The sequence below is a fragment of the Amblyomma mixtum genome, chromosome 7 (assembly GCF_055824585.1).
Source record: "Amblyomma mixtum isolate Tamu chromosome 7, ASM5582458v1, whole genome shotgun sequence".
NCBI classification, from domain to species: Eukaryota; Metazoa; Arthropoda; class Arachnida; order Ixodida; family Ixodidae; genus Amblyomma; species Amblyomma mixtum.
In genome coordinates this window covers 74,045,031-74,064,605 of record NC_143018.1, presented here as the reverse complement: position 1 = coordinate 74,064,605, position 19,575 = coordinate 74,045,031, and the positions used below count along the sequence as shown (strand labels likewise).

Genomic DNA, 19,575 nt, shown 5'->3' with positions numbered 1-19,575 from the left:
CACGTGACTGAGCGCTGTGTAATCACGCTTCGTTTTGTACCTTTCTTCCCTTACCCCACGTGTGAACTTGACTCTCCCCGCCTTCATCTAGCGCGCATTGTATAGTTCACCTCACCTCTATTTTTCTTCTTTTTTTTGCTCCTCCTCTTCTCTCTGTACATATCCCATTCCACATCGAGACGATGTTTGCTTTCGCGGGGGGGGGGGGGGGGGGGAATAATGCCACGCGCCTAACGCGCCGCGCGGCCTCCGCGCTGAGTCGAAGACGACGACGAAGCGGCGGTGGGCTCTCGAGGCGCGCTTGTTCTGTTCGGTGTCCTGGAACCTGGCGCTGTAAAAAGAAGGCTCCCAGTCTTGGCTTCTTCCCGACGCCTATCTCCACGGCCTCTCTGGTCGTGACAATAATATTACAACTCATTACAAATTGGACAGACACAAATTTCCGCCACCTGACAAAACGTTGGATAAGGCATAAGAGACCACCTGGAAGAGACTCCAAACGAGGTCCTTTCTTACCCCCTATTATCAAAAATGTACCCGGATGACTATATCCCCGAGTGCAGGTTCTATGGCAAAACAGCCACGTATGACCACATACTATGGCAATGTAAAGAAGAACCTCCACCGGAGGATCTAGTACGAATTCCTTCTGTTGAGCGATGGGAGGTCGTGCTGGTCAGCTCGGACCCGGGCATTCAAGCCTTGGCCACCGAGTGGGCCGCTCAGGTTGCCGCCAGCCATGGTTTGGTGGCCATCTAGCGCGGTGCGTCTGCATCTGCATTTTTGACGGAATAAATGCTTTCCAATGCAATCCTTTCCTCAAAAAGCGTTGCGTTCAAAGGGCAAGGCATCGCACCGAACGGGTGCTGGCGTTCCTCCATACCTGTAAGGTGCGGTTCGGGTGTCCACCTAGATTACAGAGAATTACTGCGTAATTTCCTTTCCTCAAAAAGCGTCGCGTTCAAAGGGCAAGGCTGGTTTATTGGCCCCGCCGCGGTGGCTCAGTGGTTACGGCGCTCGGCTGCTGACCCGAATGACGCGGGTTCGATCGCGGCCGCGGCGGCTGAATTTCGATGAAGGCGGAATTCTAGCGGCCCGTCTGCTGTGCGATGTGAGTGCACGTTAAAGAACCCCAGGTGGTCGAAATTTCCGGAGCCCTTCACTAAGGCGTCCCTCATAACCTGAGTTGCTTCGGGACGTTAAACCCCAATAAACCAAAAGGGCAAGGCATCGCGCCGAACGGGTGGTGGCGTTCCGTGGACTGCCCGGCAGCGCTATAACACGCTGTCGCGTTCCGCTCCTAAAGGCGAAGCTTAAGCGTCATTAATTAGCAGTTAATTAGTATTTAGTCATTAATCAGTAATTAGTCACTAATTCTGGAGGCCCGTGTACTGTGCAATGTCAGTCCACGTTAAAGAACCCCAGGTGGTCGAAATTTCCGAAGCCCTCCAATACGGCGTCTCTCATAGCCTTAGTCGCTTTGGGACGTTAAACCCCATAAACCAACCATAAACCAACCTAATCAGTAAATTGTCATTACTTCGTCAGCACTTATCTGTGACGTAATCCAGTGGTGACGCCACTACTGTCACATAGGCAAATTGGTACAAATAACCGAGGAATGAAAACGGCTACAAAGATGAAAGGCAAACAGAAACCGGATACAGCTGACGAGGCAAGGCGGCAGAGATTCCCCAGACACTCACAGGAAACGATTGCGTTCACATGGACCAGTGCACAGTATGCGTGGTGTTGAACACTAGACCCATTTCAAGATTTTGACCAGTACCATCTACAACCAATGTGTTATGCCCGTAAACAGTTCATGCTCACTCTACTCTCGGTTACGGGAGAGGCAGAGATTTTTTTGTGTTCACTTTTGTTGTGAACCATAGTGCAGTGTGCGACTGCCTCATGTTAGCCCTCCCCCGCGGGACCTAGAGAACCTCAAGACCTGGGAGGACTGGGAGACCCTGCTGCGCTCGGAGGACCAGGTTTGCCGACCATCGCCACCGGCCGTGCTGCCAGTGTTATGGACCTTCGGAACATAAACACTTGAGTGCAGTGGGGTCGTGCGGGGACCCTGAGGCGTGCCCCCAATTCCTGTGTAAATAAAGTTTTTTCTCTCTCTCTCATGTTAGCTTCATCTGTCGACAATAATAATGAAGTCATGAAAGAAGGTTTGTGCGGCCTTCAGCCCCTGAGAAATTTGTTTTTAGCTCTGTACTTACAACTGAAAACACCAGCCCTGGACATTGCGACCAACGCCGCCAGGAGCAGACAACAGCAGAAGACCAGGGGCAGCAGGAACTTCTTGTTGTCTTCTTGTTCGTCACTGCGTAACATCCGTGGCATGTAAATGACGCCATGAGCGTAGTGTACAGCTTTCTTCAGAAGAAAACGGACTGCCAAGTTTGGTTCTGGAACATGCAGAGTGGTTCGTTTAACGTTGCTAGTGTTCCATTTTTTTTAGACGGTGAAAGAAGGTATCGCCCTCAACCATTCAGAGCTTAGGAATTCCACGGAGGCTGTACAAGCCCCTTTACGCATGTAAGAAGCCAACCCCTTGGGTTGTGTATTTTTGACAATTCTACACTTCAATTCTGTAGTAGATGTGCTGTTGCAGTTTTAACAGTTCATGTGTCAGTGTTCCTAAGTCGTGTGTCCGCTCTACAGTAAGCTTGTTGTATTGACGCTATCTGGCTGCGAAAGGGCGTACACGCGATTGCTCGTAATTCTATGCGATTTTGCAGAGGTAACCCTGCAGGGAAATATGTATACCTCTGCGTACATAGCAACATTCTGGCTTTTTAAATATTATTCAGTGCGTACCGCCAGTCGGATAATAGCAGACATTTTTCTCGGCATCTGTGTCTGCTCTCCGCGCACGTGGCGCGTGCGTTTGCCCGCAGTCTTTGCGTCTCGGCGGGATTAGAGCCGCTTAGTTACGTGTCGCACCCGCCGTACCACTTCGTCAGCAGCCGGATGTTTTGCATACCAGGCCAGCCACACCTGCCGCGTTGCTTCTATTGTACTCGCAATAAGTGCGCACAGAGGGCTTTTACAGCGAAAGACTATAACGTGCATACATTCGCGCCACAGCATACAGCAGGGTCCGCACTCTTCGATTAAGGCCGCACGCTCGCACGAACGCTTTAATGCAGCTTCGAGTAGCGCAGAACAAGGCTAACGCGGCCGCCGGGTCATCTTTCGGGCCGCCATGTTGGATTTCCAGTGGCCCCCCTAAAGGCCGCCAAAGTTGCGAATAGCATATTCTAATCGCAATCAGCGTCATATCTGCCAGCAAAAAAAAAAAAAAACTCTTTCGTAGGATCCCTCGATATCCAAAAATTATCGAAGACACTTTGCAAATTCTAAACTGTGCTTGGCGAAAGCCTTGTGGTCAACCAACCGCCGCTTTTCCGCGCCGCTTGGCGCGTGGCGGGCTTCCCGCATGTGTGGTTTTTATTAAGGCCACGGTGTAAGAATATTTTAAGGCGAAAGCCTTTAATGCCTCATAGCTGTAAGCAGGAGTTCTCGACAGAAATGTAACGCTTTTCAATTGGTTGAAATGTTCGTGACGTCACAGTGCGCGAATTTCAAACGGGGACAATTGTACTTTGCCTAGTAACCATGCAACCAATTAAAGGGATCGTATAAGGATGCTCCAAGCAAGTTGGACTGAGTTTAGTTAATTGCTTAAGTAACCAATTAGCCTAATTAACCTTTCTAGTCAGACCATATAAATAAATAAAGCCGAGCAGGACATTGGTCGAGTTGGGGAATCGAACCAGGGCCTCCGGAGTGCGAGACGAGCACGTAACCACTCCGCCATGCGAGCTCGATGGTTTGGAATAAACAAAGGCGCGTCTAGTGAATACGGTGCCTTCGTTCACTCCCATCTTCATCCCTTCCCTTGCGGCGAGGTTGAGGTGTCCACCAAGATATGCGAGACAGGTACATTTCCTTTCCTCAAAAACCAGTTCACCGACAAGCAAGGCGTAGAGCCGAACGGGCGATGGCGTTCTGTGGACTCTCTGGCAGCGTTGCAAGACGCTGTTGCATTCCACTCTTAGAGGCGAAGCTTAGCATCTTAACCACACATCAGTGAGACAAGCAGCAACACCCGTCTTAAGGTTTTTGCGTCACCGCACTCTAGGTCAACAAAGTGCCCCCTGATTTTTTTCTTTGGTGACTGTGGTCTCTATTTTGATTGCAGTGTTTTAAAGCGAGCTCTCTGGCACCCGTTTCGCGGCGTCAACGCCGGCGTTGTTCGTTCGGCGTTCATTGTGTTCATCGGCGTTGGCGTTCACGTTTTACACTCCGATCATTTTAAGGTCATTTTAAGGAAAGGAAGCGCTCATAACTGGCTCCCTGGGTCAGTGGACGCCTGAATCGTGCTTTTTGCGTTGTTGTTGCGGCTGCAAGAGCCGTTGCCTAGAAACCACCCCGGTGGACACCCGAACCGCACCGTACAGGAAGGGAGGAAGTAGGAGGGAAGAATAAAGACAAAGAGGGGCCGTAGTGAAGAAAATGAACATTCTATTTGAGGAAAGGAAATTGCGCCGTAACTGTCTGGCATCTCTCGGTGGACACCCGTCATCCGTTCGCAGAGGAAGGGAGGAAGTGGGAGTGATGGGAGGAACAGAAAGAGGGTACCCGTAATGCAGAAAATGAATTAGAGGATAGAAAATTACGGACGAGGTTGCGCCGCTGCGCTGAGGAGAGGCCACAGCTGGCACGATTCCAGCGCTAGGATGGACACCGCGAGCATGGACGGACACCGCAAACATGGACACCGCGAATCCCTTTTTCAGCCAGCGTCCGTCCCGGCGGACGCGGTTGTTGCGACGCGCGTCTATACTCCCTCTTTTACTCTGTCCTCTTATCTTCTCTAACTCTCTTCTATCTGCACGTGGCAGCGGTGGTGGCTCGGCTTGAGCCAGTTGGCAGGCTCGTGCAATTTTCTTTTCATCCTTCTCTCAGTCGCAACCAACCGACACCGCGAGCATCAGCCATGAAAGGCTTTCGCCTTAAAATAAGATGCCGACCAGATTTAGACTGAGGTTTTAATTCCCGCTCTGTCAAAGCCAATATTACGCGCTGTTACGAACGGATTGTGCCGATAGTGAAGGGCTACGAACCTTGCCGGCCTGCAGTGAGGATGAGGTCAGGCTACGGCGGAGTGGCCGATAGATGATCACACGCAGAACTCCCAGCGGCGATGTCGGTGGCCGAGTCCGCGCAGCCACCTGCAGCGACACCCCCGAACGAAGAAACTGAAAAAAATTTGCACTTTTTTGGATGCGGATTGAGTCAGGGAAAGTGGTGTGCAAGGGCGCGGCGCGACGCGCATTCGAGCCGGGCTGTAACACCACATACAAAGCATCAAGCAACATCGCACTCCTTCACATCCGTGACATTCCACATTTGAAGGGCTCTGAAAGGATTAGAGAATCTGCAGGGTGTTTCACCTAAGACCTACCGCAATTTTTAAAAGTGTGTGTGTGTGTGTGTGTGTGTGTGTGTGTGTGTGTGTGTGTGTGTGTGTGTGTGTGTGTGTGTGTGTGTGTGTGTGTGTGTGTGTGTGTGTGTGTGTGTGTGTCTGTGTGTGTGTGTGTGTGTGTTAGAATAGCTCTTTTGTAGGCGTAGCATTTCAGCTGCGTAATGCAGCAGAGTACAAGAAGACGTGCTAATTATCAGGCTGGTTAACTAATATTGAGCACTTAGCTTTTTAACTATTACTATTAGGTTCCTTAATTATTGAGGAGCGTTTAGCGCACCGTAAGTAACATCCACCTCAGTCAGCTATTAGAATTTCAAAAACGCAGTTACCCTCGGCGCTGTTGTCCTGCAAATTTTAGCTATTTCGAACAGTTACGTGCACTGGAGAGGTTGCTTTGTCGTCAAGCTTGTCGAAAGCGCATGTATTTTGTCGCGATGCCGGCGAAAATTGTTGGGCCACAGCGATGACGGCAACCGCGTTTTCGAAATTCTAGAAACTGATGCGGATATTACTTACGGAGCGCTAAACGCCTCTCAATAAATAGGGAGGCTAACAGCAATAGTTAGAAAGTTAACTCCTCAATATTAGATAACCGCCTTCTAAAATAGCACGTCTTGACTGTACTATGATGCATTACACTGCCGGAAATGTTATGCCGAAAAAAGTGCTGTTGTGACTCAAAAAGCCTATTTTTAAAAATAGCACAGCGTCTGTGCGATGTAGCTGCATCATAGAGCTTTCCTACTTTTTCATTTTTTGCGACACCTCTTCTGCCACTTTTCAAAATCTTAAACTTGACGTAGAGATTGGGAGCGCTGTTTGATACGCTCATATTTGCAAAGCTTTGCAAAGCAGTTGCAAAGGCGCCTAAAATAGTTCTTGACACCTCCGCTAAAGCTCTCGCATGCAAAATTCGGTGAGTTGAAAAAAAGACTTTAGGCAGTTTTCTTGGGTTGACCTCGCAAGAATGAATGCAGTGGTGGGGAAAAAAATGTTCAGATTTAATTTTTTCAACTAACTTTCCTCAGCATCAAATACGTATTTTCCTACCCGCAGACATATTCCTATGAGAAAATGTCCCTGATTCCACTGACCGCGGCCTTAATTAACATTTATTTTGACTTTTCGAGAGCTTTAACGTTAAATCACTGGCCTGAAGTTTTAACTAACGCATAGCTTTTTTACTTTTCTTGTTTTGTACTTCCATCCTTTGTTTTTCGGCGCAGTAAAATTTCACTATGAAATCCACCTTTAATCCTTCACAAAGGACGCTGTGTCCTGGAGTATAATCTGAAGGAAACAACTGCTGCCGTTCCGAAAAGGTGCGCCGCAGCGCGGAGACTGCTAAGCAGGGCAATGGTGAAATGGCGATGAATAATGCAGAAAAGGAAAAAGCGTCGCTCCATACTGCAGTCACTAGCCCCAGTTACATTAATGCGAAAGAAGTCGATTCCAGACAATTTGTTTAGAGAAAGAGAAGGTTTTGCCAAGGAAAGGCCTGACTCGTGCTCTACTCTCTTCATCGAAGTTTTACCAATTTCCCCCCAAAAAAGTGGACTGCAGTCGACTTCTGGCGCATTCCTGTAAACGCGGCAACTGGTTATCTGGCTGCAGCTCCGACTCCCTTGTGGTGAGATGAAAAGACTCACCGCTGATGATCCGAGAGCGCTGCGGTCGCCTTGCTGCGCAGGGCTCTGCGCAAGTGGCCTTCTTGCCAGTGGGCGAGCGCGGCCAGCCGGCAGCTGAAATTGGTAATGGGTTTTACCAAGGTCAACTCAAAAGGGAATCCAGTTTACTGGCGGATCGGCACAAGAGACAAAGCTGCAAACTTTCAGGAAGGAGAAAGATGTGAAAAGTGGCCGACTGGGCGGCAGCTCCAAAAGCATCATCCGCTTTCAACTTGAATCGGTAAGCCCCAAAATTAAGGGCAACATTTGTGTGCAGACTCGCCCGCCTACGCATGCTTGCATAGGTAATCTGTGAGACAGACACTTAGATCAAACAGAATACTGATGAATGGCGTTGCAGGCACTAATGAAAGAGTAGACGTTTTGTATTCCGAAACACACCGAGCTTTCAACTTCCTATAATTATAAGTCCCCAATGATCCAAACTACAAACACGAAACAGAAGACGTTGACACGCGATGAAAGCCAACAAGAAGTAGACTGCCGCAGTGTTAGTGGACGCCTTGGCGGCACTAAATAAAGGAGTTGAGATAAAGAGTTTTCAATGTTATTTTCTTCCTGGTAAGCCGTGCCCAGTACCTGCAGAACGACCAAACGGCGGCACACATGCCCCCGTGTGCTTCCGGTAATTTATTATTACAAATGTTTTTTTCGTAGAGTTTCCCATTCCGCAGACTGATGCCAAAGGTCAGCACCTAGAAACGCCACACGTTAGCTGCACGATCGCTAAACAAGTTGCGCTTCCTCCATTCTCTCGCCTGCTGCGCGCACAAGCGACTTGTGCTAGTTCTGTATGCCCGCCGCTGACGTCACAAACAAACGCCAAGTGAAAAAAGAATCTGTTGCGGTAAATTATCTCCACCGTACCAGGCTATATCTTCTCTCTATCTGTCGTTCCTAACGCTGTGTGCAGTGTTATCAATAAACAAATGATAAATCTCCCAAAATTACGGTCCGTATTCCTTTAAATACCCCTGTACTAAATATCTGCGATGCGAATACAGTGGCCTGTAACACAAGCCAATGGAACTTCGGCTGCTCTTACAATAAAATAGGCATCATCTGCGGCCAAATAGGAGATATGGCAGTAGGCAGCATGGTGTGCAGCTTCAAGTGAAAGAGGGAAGGTGACACTGGAGCGGGAGCTCCGGGTTAGTGGGAACAGTCAGAGCTGCACGCCAAGCTGTGTGCCTGAAAGAATCAACCGAGTGTCTTCGGAAACGTCGGATTCAGTTATGCAGTTTTGGGGAATACTCAGCGCCCTTTTGCTAGCATGTTACGTCGCAAACATACATTAAGTTGTATCAGAATGGCCCTCCAAAATTACAAAAAAAAAACTCTTTTGACCTAGAGCAATGGTTGTAACAAATCATTTTCCGCCCAAAACAAACTGCTACCAAAATCTTTGCACTACTTCCTTAAGCGGCGTTGAATGTGTTGCAGCACTAACTACAAGCAGCATTTCATGCAACTCTTCATCGTTACGCGCTGTCAGGCATACTGCTAGGCCCTTTATACCTGTTCCCCTGATTCCGCTGAAAGTCCACAAGTCACCCTCGGAAGACAAGTACGGTTTCAAAGTGGCGGCAGCACTGCACAAAAGTACTATTTATTCCAGGTTAAGAATTGAGGAACCGCGATGGAATGCTTCTAAGCCATATTGTCATGAAGAGCGACAGCAGCCTGTGTTCAGCAGGATGTTTGGGGTTCCATTTCTTCCGCGTGAGGCTAAATGCGCATAATCTTTGTTTTTTTTTTTTTTGCCGCACGCAATGTAAGCGACGGCCGACAGTGCCTAATGAAAAACACATGTTAATCGGCCATCGAAAGAGATGTTCCATCGGCTTCTGCTCGACCATCCCACGAGTTCATGCCACTCGCAGGGAATGCCGTTTGTAATATATAATAACAGACTGAATGGTTATATTTAGGTTTACTCTATGTTTCGTCCCGGTTCCTCCAATGCTAAGACTACTCGAAGTCAGCCGAATTGAAGGAGCACCCACCTTGCCGCTTGCCTCGGGTGGAACACTGATACTGCGGCGATGCAGCCGCGTGGCCGCTGGTCGGCTAATCGGCGAGGCTGCCCGGAGTGGAGGCCTCCCCGGCACCTATAACGGCACACCCGAACAAAGATATTGATAAGCGCCCTCATGAAATCGCGTCTCGGAATTCCGGAAGGGGTTAAGTCTACAGAGCGGGGTGCAAAGCGCATCTCCGAGGAGTGCGGTAATGGTTGGCAAAGTGGCGCGGAACATTGCTTATCTTAAGTGTACCAAATTCCGATATGTAAAGAGCTATACGCAGGGAATTGGGGCTCCGCACATGCACACAGCACTTTGCAAACGGTAATCGTAACTTAACGCCAGCGCCCTGTTGGCTGCTGTCTTAAAAAAAAACAGACACGTTTCCTGGCTGCACCATCCTCTGCCCTATGAAAATTATGGAACCAGGTCGCGACCGGCGAGCGTTTTAGTCGAGGCGCTGTGCTATATCAGTGCACGTTAAAGATATCTAAATGATCCAAATTACTCCGGAGCCCTCCACTACGGCACCTATTTCACTCTCTCCTCTTTCACAACCACCTTCCTCTTCCTTCACGGCGGAGTTGAGGTCTCCACCGAGGAGTGATACAAATACTGCGTATGTTGTTTTCCTCGAAAACCAATTGATATTCACAGAGAGTACACTTAAATCGCCCTTGAAGTTCCCTGTGAGCTGGTATCCATTCCTCGGGATCCCGTGAGCTGGGCGAAGAGCAGCAAGGAAGACAGCTTCCACCAAGAAATAACGGGAAATCTGCAATAATTTCTGCGGATATGTAGATTTTGTATCAAGCCACGTGTATGCTGGAAAACATTCTACAGTCCACGGTGACTCCCTCTATACGCATTCTTACTGTCTTCTTCTAATTCGGCATGATTATCCGCTTTCTGCCTTTCGCGGGCGTTCGCTGCAAGAAACGGTGTTCACCACACTGCCCGTGTGCATTATTGCACGTAAGTTGTGGTATCCTACATTTCCAACGTTAGTAACCGTCACGACAGGTTACCAACTAAGGGATGCAGCTTCGTACGACACATGTGCAAAGGTTCGCCGCTCACGGAAGCTCTACAACAGCCGCCCCATACTGACCACATCCACGCCCCGCGACATGTGAGCCAGCAGAAGACGGCTTTGATATCCGGTTACGTGATGCTCATGAATGACTGTGGTCGCTTCGTTGGGATAGGATATGGCTCTTTCTTCTACTACCCTCTGCAGGGATCACTGCTCATAACCAGGGATGGGAGGAGGTGAGAGCGCACGGGAACGTCATCGAACAAATGCACGGCACACGCTAAGCCCACATCACGCGCAAAAGTTCAGGGTCAGCATTCCGTCACTGGGCAGGACCGGTAAGTAATCCATATAGGGAAGGGACTGGCAGACGCACACACACTGCACAGGCCCGGTAGAAATTCATGTGAGGTAAGGAATTGGGGCACAGGCAACACAAGCCCAGGTCAGGGAGGTAATCCTAGTGACGCAGGGCAACCGCGGACGAGCACACACGCAGCGCAGGTCGGTTTGTAATACGTGTGATGAATGCACTGGTGGACTAAGGAGGAGAGAAAAGAAATGACCTATACGGTAGGTATATCGACTGAGGTAGCCACGTGAAGTAGGGCAAACGCAGACGAGCACATGGAGCGCAGGTACGGAAGGTAATCCGTGTTATGAAGACACTCGCGAAAGCACACAAACATCAGCTTATCTCCGGGGAAAGGGAATCCACCCACTCATCCACCCATCCACTTCATGATATTCTTGGCAGTCAAGAGGTGCTTATGCCTCGCGTACTGTAATAATGACTCTGCGAGGTCAGCGTCACCATCCGCGCGAAACAAGTCATCCTAAACGCTTTATATTCTGCCAGCTTTGCGTAAATGACACATTGCCACAATTACAAGCATACGTTTCAACACGTGGGTGTTCAACATGAAGAAAGCAATAAACTAATAAGGGAGTAGATTTAATAAGGGAGTAGAATAAGGGGGGTAGAACAAGGGAGTAGAATAATAAGGGAGTAGAATAAGGTGGAGTAGATTTGTAATTAGCAATAAACTCCCTTATTACAAATCTACCCCACCTTAGGGGATTCCCCTAAACATTTGAGCAAAGCAATTAACTGTCGCGCCTGAGGAAGGACGCGCGCAAATTTTTTTGAAATATGGAGAAAGATTGCGTAGAAGATCGTGCGTAACAATTTATATCCTTCTTGCATGTAACAATTAAGGAAAGACGATTAACCGAAACGCTGTCAGCTAGCAAATTGCGAAAAAGTTGTGACAAACGCTGAAACATGATCATGAACGCTTTCTCAGTGCACAGGCTTAACTAGAGATTTTTTTTTCCCTCGAAGACCGTGAGTTTGACGAGACTGCCTAGCCTGTCACAAAAGCAAACTGAGTTTCTTGTGAAAACAACGCAAAAGGAAAAAAAACAAAGAAAGAAGCTACGCACAAGCGGAAGAGAAAGCAGCGCCAGTTTTGTGCAATTTTTTCCGTGTTTCCTGTTTGTACTCTTTTCCGCAAAATTTATCAACTGGCTAAGCGTAAACAGTACAAAAAAAGATTGCTTCCATTCCTAAGAGTTAAAGTGGGGAAAGTAACTGCGTGAGTTACCTCTCGTTGGCTGATTATGAATCTTCTTGGCGAATTATGGCGGGAAACTTGGCGGCAAAGCTCAGTGTGCAAATAAGAATTACGGGCTCTAAAAACTCGAGGGCCAACAGCCGGAACCATGGAAGTCACAGCGATATAGCAGGTTTAAGCGGTTATCACACAGCGCGCCAAGACTGCGAATGGACGCCCCAGACGAGCTGCGCTGCACCTTCAGCGGCAGACGTCTGTAGCTGCCGCTGGAAATTCTGAACCGGGTGGAAACAGCACTTAAACTCACACTCGAGTTTCAAGTGTCACGCCGATAAATGGCAGCCTTCAGAACTGACGCCCTGGACTAGAGCGTAGAGCGACAAATCAGAAGTGAAGAGTTCACTCTTTAAAATGCTCTTGCTTCTTAAATGAAATTCTGTTTCAGCTACGGAAATTTCAGTGGTTTTTTTCACATGTTAATTTATTTTCTTCTCCAATCGCATTGCTTACAGACTGCCCAGATTTCAATATAGGCTCGTGTGTACTAGCAAGATAACACCACATTCTGCAAAATTACACGAACTGCATTTCTAACACATTTATCAAAACAAACTTTCAGAAATTTCCCTTTCCGTATGACAACGTCCGCTGATAAGAAAATGTTTTTGATTTCCGAACAATGATTTGTTACAGTTGCCTGAGTAAGCGTGTACAGCTTTATAGTGTCTAGACATTAAAAACCTAGGTTTATTTTCTTATTATATTTCAAAGCAATAATATTTCTAGTTTAGTTTAGTTTAAGGATGTAACGTCTCAAAGCGGCTCAGGCTATGAGGGACGCCGTAGTAAAGGGCTCCGGAATTTTGAAACATCTAGGGCACTTTAACGTCCACTGACATCGCACAGTACAGGGGCCTATAGAATAAACTGGAACGACGTATATTTTCAGGTAGCTGCGCGTCTGACGTACGGGATCGAATGTGCAAACCGCCAGCGAACGCGGCCATTTAGAGTGAGCATTAGTGTCGAAGAATGCAGCAAGAGATATATATGGTCTGAAGCGTGCGGGCAGACCGCCTAGCGTGGCCAAGTTTTTTACGTAATCACTCGCCTGCTAGGCGGACTCTTCCATTGGACGCTCGAAGCTAGCTGCCATCACCCGCGAGTGATAGCGAACGAAGAGTATGGGCCCAATTCAGTAAGCCTTACCTCCCCAAGAGAGCGCTTTAAGGCCGTCATCATCGATCCGCAGTTTCGATATGGAGTACTAATTTTTAAGGCGGAAGCCTTTAATGCCTCATCGTTGTAAGCAGGAGTTGTCGACAGAAATGTCACGCTTTTCAATTGGTGGAAACGGTCGTGACGTCACAGTGCGCGAATTTCAAACGGGGCCAATTGTACTTTGGCTACTAACCATGCAACCAATTAAAGGGATCGTATAGTGATGCTTTAAGTTAGTGGGAATTACTTAACCAATTAGCCTAATTAACCTTTCAAGTCAGACCAGATAAATAAACAAAACCGAGTAGGAAATTGGCCGAGCTCGGGAATCGAACCCCGGTCTCCGGAGTGCGAGACGAGCACGCTACAACTCCGCCATGCCAGCTTTTTTTTTTCTTTATTGACCTCCGCCATGCCAGCTCGATGATTTAGAATGAACAAAAGCGCGTCTAATGAATACGATGTCTTCGTTCACTCACATCTTCCTCCCTTCCCGTTACGGTGAGGTTTGGGTGTCCACTGAGATATCAGAGACAGATACATTTCCTTTCCTCAAAAACCAATTTACCGACGAGCAAGGCATAGAACCTTTCCTCAAAAAGCGTTGCATTCAAAGGGCAACGCATCGCGCCGAACGGGTGGTGGCGTTCCGTCGACTGCCTGGCAGTGCTACAACACGCTGTCGCGTTCCACTCCTAAATGCAAAGATTAAGCGTCATTAATTGGCAGTTAATTTATGCACCAACAGAATGTAAAGTGAACAATCGCGTATCAGAATGCAGCACTCAGGCTTTCGCCTTTCACCACTTTAGCCGCTAAAGTTCCTCGTAATTTTTCTTAATACTTCCATCTGAAACACTGCTTGCGCCCAAGTTTTACTGAAAACAAATCGTTTGAGGACAGAAGCGGAGTGTTCATTGAAAGCAGCTGCCTACCGCGCTATCCAAAGCATTCCTACGCAAGTGTTTGCAAAGAGGCCGTAACAATGCAATCGAGTCACGCGGAAACATGCACCTCCGGAGTAGCACAGAGGAGCTCACAGCTGCTCCCAGTGAGAGGAACGCAGCGTCGGCAGCCGATGGCATGACCGAACGTGCTACTGCGCCGATACACCACACTACGTTATACGCGCTGCACACACACTAGGCTCACTACAGATGCACACAAACCTCCTTATCCTTACGCTGGCAATTTAAGTGGAAGTACACATTCTAGCCGCTGTTATAGGAAGGCTCATTGATGAAAGGAGACGGCAGATCAGGCGCGCGCCCCAGGCTTTGTTGATTTCTTAAGCTGTCGCTGTGTAAAGAGCGTTAATTGCCTCGCGGAGTACCTCGAGCAATTTCATGCGCTGAGGTCAGAAGCGCGCTCTATTTCTTTCGTCTTATTCGTGAGACTGGTTTCCATTGGGACAGTCATTTCGGCACTATAATTTGAACAGCGCTTTCTCAATATCAAATGCCTCACACGCGAGTACACGGCTCCGCTAACGCGAGAAAACCAGCCATACAACATGTGCTTTCGGCGCCATAACTGTGCGACGTCACCTCATTAACGTGAATTGAAGTAGCCGCCACTTTCTGCGAGATTAATCGAGGCGGCCCGCGCAGACGGAATAGGCGTCACATGTGAACAGCGGCGTTCCTTTGTTGGCTGCTACTGCATCAGTGCTGAGATTCTGGCCCGAGTACTTTCTACAATCACGGGTTATTCCCTTTTCCTTCATGTGCCTTTACAAGCACTTAAATCTAAGCTAGGCTTCTAGTACAGGAAAGAGGACGCAGGCGGCATCCCGACGCAGGTGACTGTCTCGTCCAGTGTTTTCTTTGTTGCAGCAGCGCCTCCACCGTAAGAAGAGAGGAGGCGTAACACGCGTCCACCTTTGGTCATATCGGGCATAGGCAGCCATTTGCCTTTTGCGGGGGCACTATAATTGGTTTCATCGTATCAGTAAAATAAATCAGGAAGGTAAAAAAATGAGGGCAAGCTTGTAGAGAGGAGACGAATCAAGAAGGGCTAGCAAGCATGCGCAAGGGAATATTCTCGCTGTAGCTGAGCAGTTGGGCTTTTTCTACGCGTGAATGAAAGGAATTGAAGAAAAGCATACGCGCCACTCGAGAGGCAAAGGGGAATCTTTCTGAAACTAGTAAACGCTACTGATGGCATCTGAGCCGATGCGTTTTGCTTTAAGGTTAAGCCTCGCAGCAGAGCGTGTGTATACTGTTATCTTTCCTTTCGTCCTGCTCATCATTTGGGCTCGTTTCTTGAATCTCAGAAACCGAAAGCTTTTAATCGTAGTTCTGTCATTTCTGGTTAGCTTGTCCATGGCTACAAAGCCAACTAACTCTGAAAACTTGCAGTCAGAGCCATATGCGATTGCATAGCGACTACGGTTATGTCGAGGCTTGCTTCCGCCACACTTTCACCTTATATGAGGCTGCAAAGACACGAATCTACGATGTGCATGAGCGCAGAGGATAAAACCACCGACCTTTGGTGATGTATCCGAGCTGGGCTGGTGGACGTCGGACGTGCCGTCACCACCTGGCTCGCAGCTGAGGGACGCCCCGCAGGATGGTGATGCGGGTGGTCCTCATTCCTGCAATAATACCCTCACGAATTATAGTTTCCACGCGGAAATGAAATTAGCGGCAAAGAAGCAAAGATTTAGAACGTTTAGTGTAATGAGAAATCACCAGCATTGCAGGACGTGCTGGCAGAACAACAGCGACTCTTTGTCACAAAGCTAGTACGCGCATTGCGCGTGCCGTGCTTCCATGGATCACAAACGGACGCTCGGGATAGGAGCGTTAATTCGTTCTTGTTGTTGCTTCTGAGAGAAGGATGAAAAGGAAAGTGCACGGGCCTGCCAACTGGCTCCAGCCGAGCCACCACCGCGTGCAGATAGAGGAGAATTAAAAGATAAGAGGAAAGTGTGAAATAAAAGAAAAGACGGGCGTCGCAGCAACAATCGTGTCCGCCGAAGCGGACGCTGCTGAAAAAGCAGATAAGCGGCCGAAGCCGCGATCGCTCCACCGCCTCCTCTCGCGTTTATTCATTGTTGTTGTTGTTGTTGTTGTGACTGAGAGAAGGATGAAGAGGAAATTGCACGGGCCTGCTACTGGCTCGAGCCAAGCCACCACCGCTGCCACGTGCAGATAGAGGAGAGTTAAAAGATCAGAGGAAAGAGAGAAAGGAAAGAAAAGACGCGCGTCGCAGCAACAACTGCGTCCGCCGGAGCGGACGCTGCTCAAAAAGAAGCGGCCGAAGCCGCGCTCGCCGAAGCGAGAACAGATACTGTTGTTGTTGTTGTGACTGAGAGAAGGATGAAGAGGAAATTGCACGGGCCTGCTACTGGCTCTAGCCAAGCCACCACCGCTGCCACGTGCAGATAGAGGAGAGTTAAGAGATCAGAGGAAAGAGAAAAAGGAAAGAAAAGACGCGCGTCGCAGCAACAACTGCGTCCGCCGGAGCGGACGCTCCTCAAAAAAAAGCGGCCGAAGCCGCGCTCGCCGAAGCGAGAACTCATTCCGATCAGCCAGCTATATAGGTGACTGGGCGAGGGTAAGGGGATAAGGGACGAGGGAAAGCGTGAGGAGCATGCTCTTGGCGTTCGCCGTAGTGAAGGCATGGCGTTCGTCGTAGTGAAGGCAGAGCGTTCGCCGTAGCGAAGGCAGAGCGTTCGCCGTAGTGAAGGCAGACCGTTCACAACATTTATCTTCCCCTAACAAAAAATTGGCGGGGCTTAGCTTTGGTTAAGCCTGGTAGGTTTCGAAAGTAAAAGCGCAGCGCCTCCAACTGAAGGAACGCAGTGCGCCGCGCCTACAGGTCACGCGTGGCTACCGGCCACCGCTGCGCGACGACTGAAAGCGTCTTCGGTATTAAGCATGAAATGCTTTTAGCCCCCGTTGTCGGCAGTGTGGTGACGTCACGCCGAGACCGAGATCCACTCATCCGGGCATTGAAATCCACTCATCCGGGCACTGAAATCCACTCATCCGGGCACTGAAATCGAGTCATCCGGGCACTGAAATCGAGTCATCCGGGCACTGAAATCGAGTCATCCGGGCACTGAAATCGAGTCATCCGGGCACTGAAATCGAGTCATCCGGGCACTGAAATCGAGTCATCCGGGCACTGAATTCCAGTCATCCGGGCTCTGAAACGAGAACATCCGGGCACCGTACGAGACTTAACGAGATTTAACGAGACTCTCTAAGCCCTCCTACGCGACCGGCATGCAAGCAACGGTTGGTCTCCAAACGAGTCACAAAAAATAACTGCTGCCGGTGCCTTCTCATGTTTATCAAGATATCAGTCGCGCTGTGCGTTTGATAATGCACGGAATTATAATTTCCGATTTCTAATAACGCCTGCAAAAAGCACATAAATGCCACGTACACTTCGTTGTCGTACGTGATCTCTTAGGGGCTTCGCGCATCGAAGCAAAGCTGCGCAGGTGCACAGGGGCCCGGGGGAGAAGCGCTGCGTTCAAAGGGCAAGGCATCGCGCCGAACGGGTGGTGGCGTTCCTCCCTTGCTTTACGGTGCGGTTCGGGTGTCCACCGAGATGGCAGAGAATTACTGCGCCATTTCCTTTCCTCAAAAAACCAAATGGCAAGGCATCGCGCTGAACGGGTGGTGGCGTTCCTCCCTTCCTGTACGGTGCGGTTCGGGTGTCCACCGAGATGACATTAGGCCCGTAAACATTTCATGCTTACTCTACTCTCGGTTACGGGAGAGGCAGAGATCTTTTTTTTAAGCATGAAATGCTTTTAGCCCCCGTTGTCGGCAGTGTGGTGACGTCACGCCGAGACCGAGAGCCATCATCCGGGCACTGAAATCCAGATATCCGGGCACTGAAATCCAGTCATCCGGGCACTGAATTCCAGTCATCCGGGCACTGAAATCCAGTCATCCGGGCACTGAAATCCACTCATCCGGGCACTGAATTCCAGTCATCCGGGCTCTGAAACGAGAACATCCGGGCACCGTACGAGACTTAGCGAGATTTAACGAGACTCTTTAAGCCCTCCTACGCGACCGGCATGCAAGCGCTGGTTGGTCTCCAAACGAGACAAAAAATAACTGCTGCCAGTGCCTTCTCAATGTTTATCAAGATATCAGTGGAGTTGTGGGTTTGATAACGCACGGAATTATAATTTCCGATTTCTAATAACGCGTGCAAAAACCACATAAATTGCATGTTGCACTTCGTTGTCGTACGTGATCCGGGGGAGAAGCGCTGCGTTCAAAGGGCAAGGCATCGTGCCGAACGGGTGGTGGCGTTCCTCCCTTCCTTTACGGTGTGGTTCGGGTGTCCACCGAGATGGCAGAGAATTACTGCGCCATTTCCTTTCCTCAAAAAACCTTGCGTTCAAATGACAAGGCATCGCGCTGAACGGGTGGTGGCGTTCCTCCCTTCCTGTACGGTGCGGTTCGGGTGTCCACCGAGATGACATTAGGCCCGTAAACATTTCATGCTTACTCTACTTTCGTTAACGGGAGAGGCAGAGTTTTTTTATATATTTTATTTTTTATGTTACGTGACGACTGAAAGCGTCTTGAAACGCAGTGCGCCGCGTCTACAAGTATTTTAACGGTATGGGAGATCCGGCAAGGGAATGCCCAACGGCTGTCCAAAGTAATTTTCCATCAAAATAGTGCACAAATCGGGCCCACCTTGGCTTCGAAAGCTTCGAAAGCAAAGGAAAAGCGCATAACTTTCCCCGTGGGTGCCGGTGGAAAACATTTATTTACATATGCACTACTGGAGGTATTGCATGAGCTGACCCAGAGGGGGCCAGCCCTTACAAGTACTAGGTGGAGGTCCCTAGTTCGGGACCCCAGTGGCGTCGGCCGCCGCCCGGGCTCGCGCGACCAAGGCCCGTTGGGCCTGCAGTTCAGAGCAGCCGAGCAGGGTCGCCTCCCAGTCCTCCCGGGTTGGGTTGGGGTGAGGGGGGATAGCAGGGTTGGAGGCGCAGGCCCACACCATGTGGTAAATGTCCGAAGACTTCTCCGCACAGTGCGGACAGCTGCCCGAGAATGAAGGGTCGAAGTATTTGAGAGCTGCCGGGCACAGCAAAGTATTGGTATACAGGCGAAGCAGAAGCCGCTCCTCCGCCTTTGAGAGACCTTTACACGGGCGGGGATAAAGACCGTGGCCAGATTGATATAGTAAAACAATGTCTTTAAAGGAGTAAGCGGGAGTGAATTCGAGGTCCTGATCGTCGGGGTCGGAGGGGAATGTCCGGTGAGAGAGCGCGCGGGCGGCGGCGTCAGCTGCCTCATTTCCCTCATGGCCCATGTGAGCAGGAGCCCAAACGTGGGACCGTGGACACAGTCGCGCTTCAAGCCACGTTACTAATGGAGCGGCAACTTGGAAAGCAAAGCAAAGGCGCATAACTGCCTTGTTGGAACAGTCGCCACCTAAGTAGTGCGCTCCATGCGTTGGCATTGACAACGTTGTGGCAAAAACGCGGCACTGAAGGCACCCGCCGCTCGTCTACCCAGACAGAGTACCC

General features: G+C 49.4%; 1 long non-coding RNA gene across 3 annotated transcripts; it reads right to left on the bottom strand.

Annotated features, from left to right (window-relative positions):
• Nucleotides 1-211: 211 nt before the first annotated feature.
• LOC149336521 (uncharacterized) lies at nt 212-15,959 on the bottom strand. Of its 3 annotated transcripts, XR_016284288.1 has the most exons (5): nt 15,749-15,959; nt 15,544-15,651; nt 7,156-7,248; nt 5,145-5,252; nt 212-331 (listed from the first exon to the last, which is right to left on the bottom strand). It is a non-coding gene; the product is annotated as an uncharacterized LOC149336521 (long non-coding RNA). The 3 variants fall into 3 exon arrangements; XR_016284290.1 differs by lacking the exons at nt 212-331; nt 5,145-5,252 and adding an exon at nt 5,261-5,279; XR_016284289.1 differs by lacking the exons at nt 212-331; nt 5,145-5,252; nt 7,156-7,248 and adding an exon at nt 9,274-9,305 and having other exon boundaries at nt 15,749-15,956.
• Between the last annotated feature and the right edge of the window lie 3,616 nt (nt 15,960-19,575).